General features: G+C 40.1%; 1 protein-coding gene across 3 annotated transcripts in view; it reads left to right on the top strand.

Moving 5' to 3' along the window:
- Positions 1-2,161: 2,161 nt before the first annotated feature.
- Positions 2,162-18,265, top strand: part of PLA2G4A (phospholipase A2 group IVA) — a 151,407-nt gene continuing 135,303 nt past the window's right edge. The window contains exons 1-3 of one of the 3 annotated variants that reach the window (XM_078078035.1): positions 2,162-2,278; positions 2,364-2,443; positions 2,544-2,907. The gene's annotated coding sequence lies outside the window, so the exon portion shown is untranslated. The remainder of the gene's footprint in view (positions 2,279-2,363; positions 2,444-2,543; positions 2,908-18,265) is intronic. The other 2 variants (XM_036070942.2, XM_036070943.2) reach the window with 2 other exon arrangements.

The raw sequence follows: 18,265 nt of genomic DNA, 5'->3' as shown, positions 1-18,265 counted from the left end.
ATTATTTCAGTGGAATTTAAGGGAAAGGTGTGCAAAGAGAATTAGTTTCTGTGAGAGAGAGAGAGAGCATGAGAGAGAGAGAGAAAGAAAGAGAGAGCATGAAAGGTTGAGGAGGGCAGAGGACAAGGAAGAAGCAGACTCCCCGCTGAACAGGGAGCCTGACTCGGGGCTCCATCCCAGGACCCTGGGATCATGACCTGAGCCGAAGGCAGACGCTTAACCGACTGAGCCACCCAAGCACCCCAACATCAAGTTCTTTTCCATTTTTTGAGCCATGGGTTTTGACAAGTAGGTACTTCCTTGTTAATTAATTCAGCCAGTTTTAGGACTGTTCCATTTGCTTACTTAACCGGTGCTAATTATTATTAGGGCTTACTTATTCTCAGTCTAAAATGTTAAGATGTTGATTAGTAACAAATGGTATGAAACTCATTGACTAGTAATAATGCAAAAGGACGGACTGTGTTTAAAGAGGCTGCTACCATACTCCTCAGTTTCAGAGGGGTTTCACATGCAGTCCTCCTAAATGACCTTCATTGATCACAAGCCCAGGGAAGAGGGGTCTTCAGATCTAATTGGTCATACGGACTGAGGCAGGCTATGAATGCAGTGTCTCTCTTACCTAGGGTGGAGGCAGAGGTCCCTGGAGCCAGTAGGCTAGTACCGGATATCATTTTGGAGAAGATGGGACAAAGTAAAGATAGTAAATCTGAACTCATACCATCCATTTAGGGGTCTATGCGAACAGTGAAATGGGTAGGGAGCCAAACTGGAGGTGGGCATGGAGGCCACAGAATGGGGCGATGGGAGGTGGTCTATGTCAGTTGTAGAGAGGGAGAGACATACTTGCAGAAGCTTTTATTCACTACAAGTATGGAGATAGTCTCATTTAGTAAGTTTGGAAAGAGGCAAACATCTCCCCATATGTTTTAACCCTAGCCATAGCATATACTGAATTTTTCTTTAAAAGCCTTTAATCAAAACATTTTTCTATTTTTAATATATAACATATTAGAAATCCTCCCTCTTCAAATATTGAAAGCTATGATTTTTTATTATCAAACTGACTAGAACACTACAAAGCTAATGAAAAGGGAGTCTTTCTTTGCCAGAGTCTCAGGATAAACATGCCTTGCAAAACATATTCTTTCACCAGTTGTATCTGGGGCAGGGTTGAAAAATAGCAGTGTGCTCTCTGCTTCTCTATTTCACACACCCCACCTTTCAAGAATTTCGGGGTCTTCTTTGAAAACCAAAAGATCTGGATCCCATGAGACACTACAGGCTTTTTTTAGGAAGGAGAGATTTATAATATGCCAGGTTGAATTTATGGGGAAAAAAAATAAAAGGAGTTGATTCTTGGGTGGCAGAAAGCAGATAATCCAGCAGACTTAATGATGAAATCTGCAGAAAATACATTTCTTTGACAGTGTTATAAGAGAGCTAGGAAGGTGTGCTCAGTGTTCGATTAAAGGCAAAACTAGAAGATCCTGTGTTTGAAAACAAGCTATCCTAAATGAATATGTCAATCTTTAAAGACACTGATCCAGTGGCATTTGGATAACTTTAGACAGTACACCTTCTTTATTACAGTGATATGGGGTATTTGAATTTGTATTGCCAATTTGTAATTCAACGTTATTTGATCTTTGCCTATCTCAAAATATGCATTACAGTCTTTGGTATGCCTTTAATCTTCAATTTACAAACACTGGGTTATCAGGTGTTTTGAGTTTGGGGAGGAAATATTTGAATAGATTTTTTGAAGTGCTCTTATATCTTTCATCTTCAAAATGTACACATCTTATATTTTGGGTTTGTTATAAACTTTGCTTTTTTAAAGAATGCAAAAATGCTCTAGGTTATTCATCTTTTCAACTTTGTCCTTACTTGTTTGGGGGAGATTGGAGAGGAAGCAGTGACTGCTTAAGGACAAGACGTGCTCCCACACACAAACACACGGGCACACCCAGGAGCATCCATGTGATTTACACCAGTTAATTTACAGATTATTTTACGCACGTTTTGTGACTTCAGACTGATAAGTAAACATTTACATTTAAGATATCCGCTTCTTGGAGAACACTGCTTTCCCCCTCTTCCTCTTTCATGCCACCTTAAAAACATCTGCAAAGTCTAAAGGAAACCAGCCCACAGTTTAGCCCCGCCTACCAAGGATTAGACTTGAACTTCTCTGTAGTCCCAGCGGAAAAAAGGATCCTGACAGAAAGCCAGAGGCAAAAAGGAGCCCGAAGAATCTCATATAACTCTGGGAACAGTAAGCAATATATTTACTCTTGCCCGGCTCCACTTCCCTCCCCTCATCCTCCTGAGCTTTTTAAAGTTTGTATCTTACTTGGCAGGGAGAAAGGACGGAGGCAAACCTGGGATTCACTGCTTTACCAAGTCTGCGTCTCCTCTGCCTTTTGGAAACGAGACACAGGTCAGGGAATTTAATTTCTTTCTAACAAATACCAGCTTGCTTTCCGGGGTCTGGAGGTGCAGGGGAGTGGGACGATCAGGTGTTTGTTTCCCTTGCTTAGAGCCCCGAAAGAAAGCGAGCGTTCCAGTGAGGTGGCTCCGGTTAGAGCTCCACGTGATGCCACCCCGTGGTGACCCAGCCCAGACTGGAGAGGCGCGCTGTTTGACAGCCCCCGTGCCTTGTTAGCGATGGAGTTTGGGGGGCTCGGTGACGTTTTAATTTAAAAAAAATAGTCATTACGATTACTTATGCAAAGCATTCCTGGGTTTTTCATATGCTGCGGTGCTGGGCGAAAAGAAAGACAATAGAGAAAAGAGAATTGTACACCACCTGGTATGCTGATTCGCCCTGCCCTAAGTTATTTGACGGGCTGGGAGATCAGAGCTCCAAACTAGATGCTGCGAAAGATTTGAGCAAATAATAAAGTTAAGTTTTGAGTGTGAATGCTATTTTGGTCATTTCTTTTTAGAAAAAGAAGTTTAAAAGGGCATTTGGATTTGAAATAAGAGTGTATTAACATATCTAACGCTCCTACAACTTCTGTTCATGGTAGTGTTAAAAAGAATGATTTTCGTCTCAAAAACTAGAACAAGAAACGCTCTTCACAAGGGTTGATGATGTAAGCATTTATTCAGCTAAGGTGGTTGAAGAGTATGCTAGAGGCATCTCATTTGGATGGGTATCAATTCTCACTTACGATATTTGCATATATAACCTTTGAGTTCAAGGAGAATTTGTGTTGTGCTTTGTTTCTGTTTGTTGCAGAAATTTGGAATTGTGGCCCAAGAGATATTTGCAGGGAATAGTAGTGAAACAAACCCTGTGAAGAATTTTTAAATTTTATTCCAGAGGAGCCGGATATGGGGATAGGAAACAAGTATTTGCTTCTGTCCTCGAGCCAAGGAAGAGTTAAATTTTAAATTAAGCAATAATTGTGAAAGGCACAGAGAAGTGTGTATTCTGCATTTGTTCAAAGCAGCTTTACAAACTTCCTGAAAGGGCAGCACATTTTATGGGACAAGAAACTAAGAAACCTATTTAATAATTTTCCTTTTTCTACTTAGACATAAATGCAGAATACCCCAGTAGTGATTTACAATGTTAAAAAGATGCATACTTTGGAAGTATTTTGCATTTGCGTTTTGCATTTGTGTTTAATTAGGAAAAGGAAAATTATTAAATAGATTTCCTAGGACCTGATAAAGTTCATTCCGGAGAGATAATTTGGCTGTGTTTTTAACCCATCAGTATCTTTCCTGGTGTCACTACTTAGAAAGCAAAATCATGAAACCAAGCATTTGCGTATTAAAACATATGTTCCAGAAATAAAAAAGAGGAAGACAGAGTTAGCTCAGGTTCCCTTTCCTCTCATAAGCCTTTTATTTACCTTCCGTTTGTTTCCCTCCTCTTGCTTGCAGACTTCATAGCTTTAGTTATTCTCAACTTTTTTTTTTTCAGTCACAGACCCTTTTACAAATCATATGAAAGCTATAAACCCCTCCCCAGAATAATGCACGAATGCTGCTCCAACAGGCACAGATTTGGAAACACTGTTAGGAAGATCACAAACGCTCCGAAACAATTCATGTCACATGAACATGTAGTGTTTTTTAGAACTTCGGAGTTTTCTGCTCATATCAAATAATTAGCAAATCATTTTGCTTATAAGAACTGTTGAATGGTGAATATTGCAGTGCCCATACTCTCATTTATTCATTAGTGTTTTGGGACTCTAAGCAATTTGGTGTAATGGAAAAAACTACTTGCCTGAAAACCAAGTGACCTAGATTCTTGACTCAACCCTTGTAATAACTAACTGAACAATATTAAGCTTGCCTTTTTCTGTAACATCTGATATTTTTTATTGCTGAATGCAGTAAGTAAAACAAATAGGACAATAAGATACAAGTTATATTTTATTGGATTATGGGATGTCTGTATTTACTGCTTTTATTCCAAAATTCCTAACAATATTTCCCAGCAGGATTGTTTTATAATCTTTTTTTTATAAAATATTTTATTTATTTATTTAGTTGACAGAGAGAGACACAGCGAGGGAGGGAACACAAGCAGGGGGAGTGGGAGAGGGAGAAGCAGGCCTCCCTCTGAGCAGGGAGCCCGATGTGGGGCTCCATCCCAGGACCCTGGGATCATGACCTGAGCCGAAGGCAGACACTTAACGACTGAGCCACCCAGGCGCCCCTATAATATTCTTCTTATTACAAAGATAATTCCTGCTTACTGTTTAAATTTCCTTAGATATAGAAAATTGCAAAGGAAGAAAGGAAAAAATGACTTATAATCCCCTCAAGGGATAACTCTTTTTAAAATGTCATTCATTCATTTATTCAGTCAACAAATATTTATTAACTATTATGCATCAGTACAGAGACAAAGAGACACAAATTCATGTATATACATCTGTTTATACTTCTAGGCTTTTTTCTATCCTTACACTCACATGTAGATTTTACAAAATTGTGATTATATTTGTTAAAAGCTAAACTGAGACATATCAAAATTTTAAGAGTTTATTTGAATAAAACTCGATTGGAATGGGACAGTGCCAAAGGGAAGTGGATAGAAGTGCTTCCCGGCAGGATCTCCAAAGAGAGACTTTTGTAAAGAAAGAGTGGAGTCAACCTAACGAAATTATTGTCTATAGTTTAAAGCTTAGTTGGCTGTTTGTGATTGGCTGTCCTTATGTTTCAATTTTGTAGGTTTAGTTTTTAGACCGGTTTAGATTTTGGTTTGCTTATCTAGGCCACCAAGGCATTCAAGTCACATTGTCTAATGGCTTCCTTGTTTCATTAGTTTAACTCACTACTCTTTGCTCTTTTATAACATGCTTACTCCTCAGTCATGAAATTTTCTGTTAAAACATGATTTTCTTATACTCATGTATAATTTTGTAATCATTCATATCTGAAACAAATATTATTGAGGCCCTACTATGTGTCAGGCACTGTGCGAGTAATGACAATCCATCCATGAGCAAGAGTGGTTCTCACCATGATGTAATTTTTAGTCTGTGGAAATGTTATATTGGCTGATTATAAATTGTTGGATATTTAGGTGGATTAGTTTTCTATTATAAATAATGTTTCAGCTAAGACCCTTTATATAAATGTTTGTATACATCTTTGTACGTCCTTTGGATAGATTCTTAAAAGTGTATGCCCAGGTTTTAACAAAAGCTCCACTACTTACAAGTTGTGAGCTCATAAGCCAGTTGTTTATCAAACCATTCTTTGCTCAACTGTAAAATAGAAGTAATCATAATAATTGAGTATTTGGGGGATTCTCAGAAACATTTAACAAATGTCATGGAATTATTTTTGCCATTTTGCTCTTGAGAAAAATTGTATCAATTTTTTAAAGATTTTATTTATTTATTTGAGAGAGAGAGAGATCACAGAGGCAGAGGGAGAGGGAGAAGCAGACTCGCTGCTGAGCAGAGAGCCTGATGCGGGGCTCGATCCCAGGACCCCAGGATCATGACCTGAGCCACCCAGGTGCCCCGAAAAATTGTATCAGTTTATAAGTCATATAGGAGAGTAGAATTTCTCTACACTAACACTGTGTAATCACTCAAACAGAACAAACAACAGATCCAAAAACTTAGTCAATTGTTGTATAAAATGGTATCTTGTTTAAATCTACACTTTTTTCAGAAATAAGGTTGGGCAATTTTATAATGGCCACTCATGTGTCTATGTTTATGAATTGCCTCTTTCGATGTGATTTTTAAATATTTTATTTTTCAGTTTTAATTTCTAATATGGTATCAATAGAAATAACTCACATAATCCAAGTCCCTTTAAGGTCCTCAATAATTTTGAAGTGTTTGGGGTCTTAATATCAAAGGCTAAATGTTAAACCAGAGGTAGAAATTCTATAAATGCTGCTTTTCTCAATTTTGGAAGATTGTTCTTATTTTGCCTGAAGCCTGTTCTTTAAAGCTGGGTGAGATGCATAGAAAAATTAAAGCAAGTCATTTTTGTTCTCATAGACTGTCATAGTCTACAAAATCAGAGAAATTGAAGAGGGTTCAAAGAGGGCCAAAACCCTTATAGAAGTTCCCACAGCTCTGGGAACATCCAGACTCATGACATGTAGAGAAGATGAAGATAGGACTAAGGGTTACATGATTCCTTATAAAGGTTTTGTAAGAAAAATAGTGTCCGTTTTTGTCAAGAAACAACTCTGAGAGGGGATGCCTGGGTGGTTCAGTCGGTTAAGCATCTGCCTTTGGCTCAGGTCATGATCCCATGATACTGGGATCGAGTCCCACATCGGGCTCCCTGCTGAGCAGGGAGCCTCCTTCTCCCTCTGCCTGCCACTCCCCATGCTTGTGCTCTCTCTCTGACAAATAAATAAAATCTTAGAAAAAAAAGAGAGAGAAAAAAGAACTGACTCAGAGAAAATAAATTTAATTATCAGTATCTCTTCATCTCCTACTCCTTGATGATTAGGGCAGTGACAGTTGGGGGAACCCAAAGGTTGGTTGGTTCTGGAGTCCTTTCCAAAGAACAGAAAATAGAGCAGATCCTGATCTGATCTTTTGATACCTTCACCTGCCTGAGAAAAAAAGAGATGTGCCAAAATTTTGCTACTCTTGCTCTTGGAGTCTGTGTTCTGATCCTCTTTGACCCTTACAACATTCTTGGAAAATACAGTTTATCTCCCCTTTTGTACAACTATTAAATATGAAAATATGAAATAATTCAGGGCTCACCCTAAGCAGATTTGGAAGGCTGCACTACTAGTCTAATTACTTATTTAATGAATTCAAATGACTTGAGAGAAACTCAGCAAGCTGGTTAAGTGATCCTTATGCCCGTTTGACAGCCACTGGGATAGCGAGGAGAGGCTGCACCCAGTTTTCTTGTTTATTCTCTTCTCAGTGCATGCAGTAGTGAAGACCCGATCCCCCTTCCTTAATCTTCTTCCCCTTGACTTCTGGAGTGTGCAGGGAAATTTAGGCATTTTAAGTAACAGGGGGTTTTGAATTAGAAAACAAATATCCATCATATGGGTAACTTCATGATCTTATAATACATAAAACTCACGTAGATATAATACTTAGCTTATCTTGCTTAGGTTTTGACTTTACTATTTAATATACAATTTGTTTTTTGATTACTCAGTTGGAAAATATATCAGTGGGCCAAAATTACCTTTCTTTCTTTCTTTTTTTTTTTTAAGATTTTATTTATTTATTTATTTATTTGAGAGAGAGAGAGAGAGAGAGAGAGCATGAGCAGGGGGAGGGGCAGAGGGAGAGGGAGAAGCAGAAGCAGACTCCCCACTGAGGACAGAGCCCAATATGGGACTTGATCCCAGGATCCTGGGATCATGACCTGAGCTGAAGGCAGATGCCTAACCGACTGAGCCACCCAGGTGCCCCCCAAAATACCTTTCATTTGCATAGTATTTTGTGGTTTATAAAGAAGTTGCTTAAGAACTTCATTCCCACAGTAACCATGTAAGTTAGCAGAGCAGGTATTTACATTTTACAGATGTGAAAAGAAAGATACAGAAAAGTGAAATTGTTTAACGTCCAAGTCTTATAATTTCCATTTTCATGCATTTTGTATGCTTCAGGTGATTAATTGATTGAGTTATATTTTCAGTTTTGATGCATGCTATTAAGGCTGTCAGCTTATTCGGATTTTTATTAACATCAGAAAAATTATAGGGAAAGAACCAGAAAATACACATCCCAGTTCCATAGTAACTCAATTGTTCTGCTCTTATAACTGGGCTACTGATTAACATAATAGAGGAAGTTGCACAAACATTTAAAAAACTATTGAAAAAGTAGTGTATGGTTTAGAATTTCTTGTCTTGGAACTATGTAGCATTTTATATGGATATATGTCACTTCAAGAAAATAAAGAATATGAAGTTTTAGCCAAAAATATGAAATAGACACACTATGAGTTATATAAATACTAAATTTACCAAAGGTTTTACTTCGATTTGGTAGTGGCTCATTCTCTTAGAATATTCTAAGTATAACCTACAGAGCCTATTGCTCTTTTTCATTCTTATTAATCCTGGAAATCGGCCTAAAATGTTTGTATCAAAATGGTTACTCTGACCGTGGATTTATCATTTATAGGAAAAAAAAATCATCATTATTTTACCTTTCCAGACAATCCAGGAGCTTATGGTAAACCAGATACTCCTTTTCAGGGGTGAAAAGCAACTTTAGTTACAAAATGGCTTATTGTGCATATGCATAATTTCATAGTAACTAATGCAGAGCTGGGGCAGGTTTGACTGCTGGATGCAACTGTACCACTGGAAACGTGGGTCAGCAAATAGCTTCTGCATTTCAGTCAGTAAATTGACACATTTCCAATTTGCTCCACACTTGAATGCCCACAGCTTTAATAAGATGAGCGGGTTGAGTGCAGTACAGAGACAATAAACTGGGATGTTAGACCCCTTAAGGAAGGAGGTATTCTTGCTGACTGCTGGATCCGTAACTATAGAAGAGGTCATGTCTGCCTGGGGTAGGCTGGAGGCAGATAGATCAACGGTATCTTTAGTTTTCTTCGGGTTCTCATTTTTTTTTTTTTTTTTTAAAGATTTTATTTATTTATTTGACAGACAGAGACACAGCGGGAGAGGGAACACAAGCAGGCGGAGTGGGAGAGGGAGAAGCAGGCTTTCCACCGAGCAGGGAGCCTGATGCGGGGCTCGATCCCAGGACCCTGAGATCACGACCTGAGCCGAAGGCAGACGCTTAACCGCTGAGCCACCCAGGCGCCCCCGGGTTCTCATTTTTAATTTATTGAAACAAAAGAGTAATCCATTTTGTAGACTTTTTTCATGTATTTGGTTCAATATTATGAAAGTATTGAGAAAAGTAATTTAAAGCAATTTTGTAAGAATTTATAGAAAAGCAATTTGGGGAAAAGCGCCTAAAGGTGCATGTACTTATGAGGACATGCTGTATAGACAGCTGCATCTGTAATTAAGATTTGTTAATATCCATCAGTCCCTTGTTATATATACCACAAACCTCAAACAGGTATTGTATTCCTTTCCATTCAACTGTCATGAGGAAGAGGCAGATGAATTTAAAATTGATTGAAGTCACGAACTTAGATCTTAAAGAGATAACGGTAGAGTATTCCCACAGTTCATGACACAGTCTTCTAAATCACTACTTTCAATATATAATGAGAATTCATGTTCAGGTAATGACACCAAAGTATTGTTAGATCCTTGATCCTTAGAAGAAGATGTTAGTAACTTACTTCAGGAAGATTCCACATAGCAAACATTCTAATTTAAAGAGGCTTCTGGGTTAAAAATTTAATTGCACTCTCTTAAGATGGTTACTTATAATCTACTATTTGGTACTTTTTTTTTTTTTTAAGATTTTATTTATTTATTTGAGAGAGAGAATGAGAGAGAGAGCACATGAGAGGGGGGAGGGTCAGAGGGAGAAGCAGAGTCCCTGCCGAGCAGGGAGCCCGATGCGGGACTCGATCCAGGGACTCCCGGATCATGACCTGAGCCGAAGGCAGTCGCTCAACCAACTGAGCCACCCAGGCGCCCGGTACTTTTTTTTTTTAAGATTTTTATTTATTTAGGGAGAGAGTGTGTGTGTGTGAGCAGGGGGAGGGGCAGAGAGCCATCCCAAGCCGACTCTGTGCAGAGCCAGACGTAGGGCTCAATCCCAAGACCCTGAGATCCTGACCTAAGCCGAAATCAAGAGTCAGAGTCGATGGCTTAATTGACTGAGCCACCCAGGTGCCCCTACTTGGTACCTTTTTTTTTTTTTTTGAGGTGGTGACTACCAAGGATTTATATTTAAAATACATAAAGTTCACAATAGCTACATGAGATTTTTTTCCTTATCCTCATCACTAATGATGCCTCTGCTGTCAATGAAAAGCAATAAAAGAATCCATTTTGTGAGACCCATTCAGTGTTTGCAAAAATTCTTACTGTTTAAGTTATGTTTTAGAGTGACAGATTGCTTTGGTTGAGTAATACCTTGTGAACTATTGTCAGAGTGAAAAGAACCCTCGTATAAATTACAATTTTCCGTGAGGAAAAAATAATTTCCAGCTTTTTATTAATATGGTATATAGCGTGCCTAGGAAAAAATGTATTTTTTTAATACTTAGAAAAAGAACAGGTATTATAGGAAGGAATTTAGAAAATCTGTGCTCTCTCTTTCACTTAAGAATTTTACCTGTTGGGTTTAAAAAAAAAAAAATCCAGATGCTAATATCAGCCAGGAATTGTTGATCACTGGGCTAGGTACATATTTATTCCTTCACCAATTCGGGAAGTTTTCATTCATACTGACTACTTGCTAGGCACTGTGCAACCTTTAGGGCATACCTGGGTGAATAAAGCAGGGATGGTTCATTCCCTCGTGGAGGAGAGAGGCAATAATTAAGCCAACAATAAACAGATAATAAAGGAAGCAACCCGGTTTCAACAGTTGGGAATAACCTGGGGAGGGGAAGGATGGAAAGGGTTCCCTGAGATGAAACGTGAGCAGAGCTGGGAGGGATGAGAAGCCATGCGTGGGAGGTGAATGGAGTGAGCAGGGTGTGGCTCAAGCTGAGGGCTCCAGGCAGAGCATTTGTACCCAAGCCTGCAAAAAAGCACCAAGGGAGCTGGATGGAAAACCAGGGATTAGGGTGATGTCATGGGCACAAAGGAGGAAAAGTGGTTCCAGGCAAACAGAGGAGAGAAAAGTGACTTCATTTGAAAACTCGGAGGTCACCAGTGATCTTGATTAAGAGCAGTTTCAGTGGAGTGCAGGGCACAGAGTGTGAAGGAAGTGGAAGCAAGGTGGCAGGTGGATGGGAGGTGAGGAGTCTGGGGACCCGATACAGTGTGAGCAACAGACCCTCTAGAGAGCTCTCTCGGTAAACTCGGCAGAAACATGGAGGCATGGAGGGAAAGGAATATGGAACAGAGGGACTCTGACAGGCTCGCCAGTCAGGTCATCCAGGAGAAAGTCCTTTTGTGCAGAAAAGAAAGGCATGACTATCATGTACTTGCAGAAGAGAGAGGGATTTTGTGTCCAAAGAGCCACATGAGGGACAGGTGTCTAACAGGAGGAGGAATTCTGCCTCCTTTGTGGCAGGAGGAGAACCCAAAAGTACAGGGAGTTTGCTGATTTGGTGGTGGGAAGATAAGAAACTTCCCTCTCGGGCTGTTTTCTCAGTGAAGGGAGATAAGGTCACCCGCTCTGAGAGGGCACGGTGAGGGATGATGAGAGATGAGCGGGAGAAGAAAGCCATTTCTAGAATGGGAATGCAAGTTCACAGAGAAACTGAGAAAGATGCTGTGTCCCGTCCAGGGCTGTTGAGAATGTGAACCGAAAATAAAACCAGTCTGCCAGGTTATGTGGGTGTTCTCCAGCTAAATGCTAGGAGAAAACTCAGAAAAGCTATAATGGCTGAGTTCTTCTAGAGTGGGAGTTTTGAAAGCAAGCAAGCAAGCAAATGCTTATGATAAACAACCAATACCCTGAGCAAAAACACAAAACAGAAGCAAAGCACCTAAGACAAAAGTGCATAGAAGTTTATGAGCTAATCAAATACAGATCCTTTTATCTAAGGTAATTATTAACTAGCAGGCATGGTTACAAGTTGGCTTGATTTCCAGCATGTAGTAGGAAGGGATTGGGTCTTCTTGCTTTCGCTCCTGTTGAATTCCTACTGTACCAGTTGCTGGAAGCTGCTCCAGGAGCCATCATACTGGGTTTGTTTTTCTTCTTGTCCTAGTTGCTAGAACTGTTGTTGTCATTTTAAATTTGGATTAACAGGGGCACCTGGATGGCTCAGTCCTTAAGTGTTAAGCATCTGCCTTCAGCTTTGATCATGATCCCAGGGTCCTGGGATGGAGCCCCGCTTCTCGCTCTCCCACTCCCCCTGCTTGTGTTCCCTCTCTAGCTGTCTCTCTCTCAGTCAAATAAATAAATAAAATCTTTAAAAAAAATTTAGAAAAATAAATTTGGATTAACAGTTAGTGTGCCTGCGTTTGTGGGGTGCCTAGCTAAGTCCTGTGTCTGCCTTCTATCATCCCCCCTCCACTTTCCCTCAGTGTTTGCTTACTTCTCCAGGCTCCGGGAAACCATCAGCTCCCTCAAGAGAATGCTTGATAGAATTTGAACCATTACAGCTCTATAGTATAAAGATGGCTAAAACATGTAATAGTAGTAAATGACCATCAGAAAAGAAGGTTTTCTTCTGTAGCCTTGCTATCGGGATGTTCTTTCTTCAACCTGACATAAACTCTTCATTTTGCAACTAAAAGTCATTTCCTTTTCATTTTCAATCCTTAGAGGTTTGGAGAACAGCTGGTTACTACAATCAAAATGTTTTTTTCAGGAATGAAAATAATATTATTGAAATATTGACTCAACATTTCTTCAAAGTTTGAAAGAAAATCTTGTTCTTTTTAAATTCATTATTTTTCACAAATCCTCTCTTTTTTTAAAAAAATTGTTTATTTATTTATTTATTTGAGAGAGAGAGAGAGAGAGCACAAGCAAAGGAGAGGAGGGGCAGAGGGAGAGGGAGAAGCAGACTCCCCGCTGAGCAGGGAGCCGGATGCAGGACTCAATCCCAGGACCCCGGGATCATGACCTGAGCCTAAGGCAGATGCTTAACCAACTGAGCCACTGAGGAGGCCTTGTAAATCCTCTTAACATTAGGGGAGCCAGGCACTTCATGAATGGAAGCAATGAGTCTGTGTGGGTCAAGCTGGGCAGTACAGTGAGGCGTGGAAGCTCTTTGTGGCCAAATGCATTTATGTTTGCTTCTGGCTCCGACCTTTCCCAGACGCACCGCCTGGCAATTTTACACAGCTCTTACTCCTGCAAAAGACTGGGTTTCCAGTTTATTTCCAAAGTGAATTGCCATTCACAGTATCTGGAAGCACATTTCTAAGGCTGCTTACAACCTGAGAAGAGAACGGTGAATTTGAACTCCCACTGCATGTAACACTATCCAGGGCATGCAGAATGCTCGTCTCCACTTTAGTGGTTTAACTTCCCGGTAGTGCCTGGGATGGGTGGGTGTACAGCGCCTCTGATCTTCCACAATCCTACTGTATTTATTTGTCATCTTTTTCCACTTTAAAATCATAGTCAACATCCCTATTTTAACTGCAAGGTCAACCTCACTAGCTTCCTGAAATAATTATTGTGTTAGTTGAAAAGTAAAACAAACCCAAAGTGTTGAGAATTTAATTCAGTAATAAAATAGTTCTCATGAAAAAAAAAAAAAAATAGTTCTCATGAAATATTTAAGTCAGTATGACGGTTTTTCTGGGGCTTTTCCCTGGACTGTTTCCTTTAGAAGAAAAGATATGGCTTTCCCTCCTGTGGCAATCTTGAGTACGTCATGAAAAAAGGCAGCAATTAAGGAGGGAGTGAAACCCTCAACAAAACACAAACATTCCCTAGGGGAGCATTTTTGTAGACTGTCTAGTCTGGAGAGAGAAAGCTGTAGAAGTAAATATGCTTCTCAAAACATTTTTTTTTCTAGCATTTTGTGTCACATCATTAGGTATATTTAAATAGGTGGTAAGGGTGCCTGGGTGGCTTAGTCGGTTAAGCATCTGCCTCCGGCTTAGGTCATGATCCCAGAGGCCGGGGTCGAGTCCCGCCTGAGGTCCCCACTCAGCGGGGAGTCTGCTTCTCCCTCTCCCTCTACCCCTACCCGCTGCTCGTGCTCTGTCTCTCCCTCTCTCAAATAAGTAAATAAAATCTTTTAAAAAAATTAAAAAGCAGTAACACCAAGTGCATCATTGTTATCTGTTTCTTTTAAGTAAAAGATAGAACATTATTCTACATTTTCTGAAAATGAACATGATATAGTTAACACTTGTCAATGTGGTATTATTCCATAACTGCCTATGTGGGAAGAAGAATTTTTAAAACAGTGCATCTGGTATTTGCAAGTAAAGATCTTATAATTCAAACCTAGAAAAGTGTAGAAGATGAAAATGACTCTTTTAAAGTTTTATTTGACCAAATATAAATTCAGTTTTTAATTTCTTTCTAATTTATATCTTGAGTCTACTGTGCACCATGTGAGGGGCAGGGGGGAGGAAGAAGTGTGGTAGGGTATAGAGAAAGAGTACCTGGTTGAAAGTGAGGGGCTGTGTTCAGCTCTTTCTCCCACTGGGTGAACTTGACTAGTGTAGGAGAGGAAAAATTTCTTTCTGCCCTTCAAAGTTCTTCCAGCTGGTCTAAGAATTAAATTGGCATGAGGCAGATTAACAGGAGAAAAAGCCCCAAAGTTTAACTATATGTGCGTAGAAGCAACACCTAAAGAAATGACCAAGACAGGCAGTTTTTTTACTTTTTAGACAGAGACAATAAGTCTGTGAGGAATTGACAGGACAAAGAAACTTCTGTTTAGGTGCTTCAATTAGTAAGGACTCCTAAACTAATTTGGCCTTGGGTACTAAATTAGTAAAAGTAACAAGGATTGTTCATACAACCTTTTCAGCTTTGAATTCCCTATCCTTGGTGATCAGGATATCTCTTTACCTTCTGGTACAGGCAGGGTACCTTTCACCTAGGCGCTTTATTTCCTGCTTTCTGGAGACAAAGGTAGGGATGGGAGGGTGGGAGGTGGGGGTCAGAGTGTTCTTTTTGCATTGGCTGTTTCTTAAGTAACTTTTATATAAAATAATCAACATGCCAAAGTGGCGCATTTTAGAGCAGTCTGCCCTTAGCCCCTACACTAGGTTTGTTTGCATCTTTGGCCCTCAGCTTATATATTTGCACAAGGAAGTTCTGTCTGCGTGGTGGTTGTGAATAGTTCTTCCAATTTTGTGAACTTAAAATATGGTGAGAATGGTGGCTTGGTTTTGGCCACCAAGAGGTGAAACAATGGAAAATAATAGCAAACGAGATGGTCAAGGAAAGAAAAGTCGAAAACTGGCTCAGGGGTGAGGAGACATTCTTGCTTTGTTTGTAATGCAATGTGTGAAACTGGGCCAGCCAGTTTCCTAGCCCTTAAAATAGACAGGTTCACCTGGATTAGTACTTCCCAATTGTGAAGGGGTAGAACAAACTATTATGTATTATGTTTCATTTATAGAGTGTGTGTGTATATGCACGCACATGCATGCTCTTTTTAAATAACCAGATGAGGGAGGCTGGCCCATGTAAGAGATGCTGTGGTCTTTCCTCTATCACATCCACAACTCTAGTTTAGGTGCATTTCCTATCACATCTGACCTCCGGCTGGTTGTGTCCATGCCTCCTCAACACCACATTTTTCCATTAACAATTGTATGCTTCTTTATTTAACTGCTATGTTTATATTATTGGTGTTTTTGTTTTTTGATAGATTTTATTTATTTGTCAGAGAGAGAGAGAGCACAAGCAGGGGGAGCGGCAGGCAGAGGGAGAGGGAGAAGCAGGCTCCCCAAAGAGCAGGGATCCCAATGCGGGGCTCGATCCCAGGACCCTGGGATCATGACCTGTGCCGAAGGCAGACACTTAACCAACTGAGCCACCCAGGCGTCCCAATATTATTGGTGTGTTTTAGATGAAATTGTGCTCTCCCTCCATTGATATGTTGAAGCTCTAACCTCCATATCTCAGAATGTGTCTGCATTCAGAGATAGGGCCATTAAAGAGGTGATAAAGCTAAAATGATGCCCTTAGGATGGCTCTTAATCCAATCTGACTGGGTTCCTTATAAGAAGAAGAAATTTGGACACACATAGAGACACCAGGGATGTGTGGGCACAGAGGAAAGACTGTGTGAGGACATGGGGAGAGGTGGCGATCTGTAAGCCAATGAGAGAGGCATCAGAAAAAAGCAAACCTGCCAACACATCCATCTTAGACTTCCAGCCTCTAGAACTGTGAGAAAATAAGTTTCTGTTTGTTTAAGCCACCTCCTCTGTGGCATTTCGTTACAGTAGCCCTAGCAAACTAATACAAAGTGTCCCTTCCATCATGTCATCTCCCTGCTAAGATTCTCTCATAGGCTGTTGCTTATTATATAATGTCTCCGAATGTCTATCTGTCCTTCGGGCCCTTTTATGGAGTGGCAGAATGGTATAGAAAGAAAGAATTTGATAGGAGGCCGAAGGTCAGGATTCTAGGGCCAGCTCAGCCCCTGTGAACCCAGCTGACCTGGGCAAGTTTCTTAGTCTTCCTGGAAGACTGTGTTCTCTTGTAGAGCATGGTAAGGGAGACTGTCCGCCTCCATTTAAGTTGTCAATTAGGCAAATCACTTAACCTTTCTAAAGGTTACTTTTTTTTTTAATCTCTAAAATGATGATAATAATCCCTCTCTTATTATGAAAATGAAATGAGGTGGTGTATACAAATCACTTAGCACGGTACCTGGCCCCTAGGAAGTGTTTAATGAATGCGAACTTTTAAAATTAAGTAAGCAAATTAGCAATTGCTAAGATATCTTGCAGTTTGTCATTCTAGGATCTATAAATAGGCTTTGCTTCCCCTTGATTATTTCTCAATACAAGACCTTCTCTGTGGTTCCCCCCACCCCGCCCCCATACACCATACAAATTCCCAAGTTTGTTCATTCATCTCTTCAGTTCCTAGTAATTGAGTGATCATCTGGGGCCCAACAGGAATACAGGGAGAAGGAGATAGAACTTGCCTTATGTTGCGCACAGTGAGGGGATGCATACGCTGCGTGTAATGGAAATGTAATGTATAACAGTGTGGTGAGAGATATCAAGAAGAAATACAGGGGTCCTAACCTGGTAGATAAAGAGACAGTTTACTTCAGAGAGTAAGTTTATGGCAGAACCCTGAAGGACAGGCAGAGACGGTGAGAGGACAGGGGAGCAGCACCAGGGGAGCCTGAGGTTGGACAGAGTGGAAGTGTTTCCATTTCCCCTTTCTATGGATCGAAGCTTGATCATGAGTTCAAGTACCAGCTTAGTTATTCACCTTTTCTGTCAAGCCTTTTTTTCTATTTAAAACCACTTGACTCTTCCTTCTCTGAAACCCTAGTAGGTATTCCATATATACTTGTCTGGTTATTTTTTTTTTAATTTTTAAAGATTTTATTTATTTATTTGTCAGAGAATGAGAGAGAGAGAGAGAGAGAGCGTGAGCAAGCGGGGGGAGCAGCAGGTAGAGGGAGAAGCAGACTCCCCGCTGAGCAGGGAGCCAGATGCAGGGCTCGATCCCAGGACTCTGGGATCATGACCTGAGCTGAAGGCAGATGCTTAACCAACTGAGCCACCCAGGCATCCCTAATTGTCTGTTTAAATAATGACCTTTCAGTAATAGAAATTTGAGAGAGAAAGAAGCAGTGCCAGAGACCTAGGAATAAAAACAGCAGAAAAAGTCAATTCAAAAGGAATAGCATGGACATTAGCCACAGGGACTGGGTGTCTCTCTGTGGGATCTAGAAGGCAAGTCCCATACCACTGGGTTCCTATCTTAGGAAACAGACATAGTTAATTAATCTGCGTCTTTGTATCTGGTGGCATGCTTTTAGATTTCCTTGGGAATAGGGAAGTTCTCTTAACAGGTTTTCCATACTAAACTGAGAATATGGCTTGAGAGACATTTCTAATACAAAGCAGCTCATTTACTTATCTTAATTCCTGTTGTTTATTTCTCTGTGCCTGTTGATGATAGCAAACTCTTTGCTTAGCCCAAGTTTTAAAAAAGTTCCAGCAAAATAATCCAAAAATTTAAAACTTTAGTCATGCCATTGTGACTATATATCTATACAACAATGAAGATGATGGGAACACTAGTGCACTGCTCTTTTTGCC

Source organism: Halichoerus grypus, chromosome 7 (assembly GCF_964656455.1).
Source record: "Halichoerus grypus chromosome 7, mHalGry1.hap1.1, whole genome shotgun sequence".
Taxonomy (NCBI): domain Eukaryota; kingdom Metazoa; phylum Chordata; class Mammalia; order Carnivora; family Phocidae; genus Halichoerus; species Halichoerus grypus.
The sequence above is the reverse complement of the archived record's forward strand: the minus strand, read 5'-3'. Positions and strand labels throughout refer to the sequence as shown.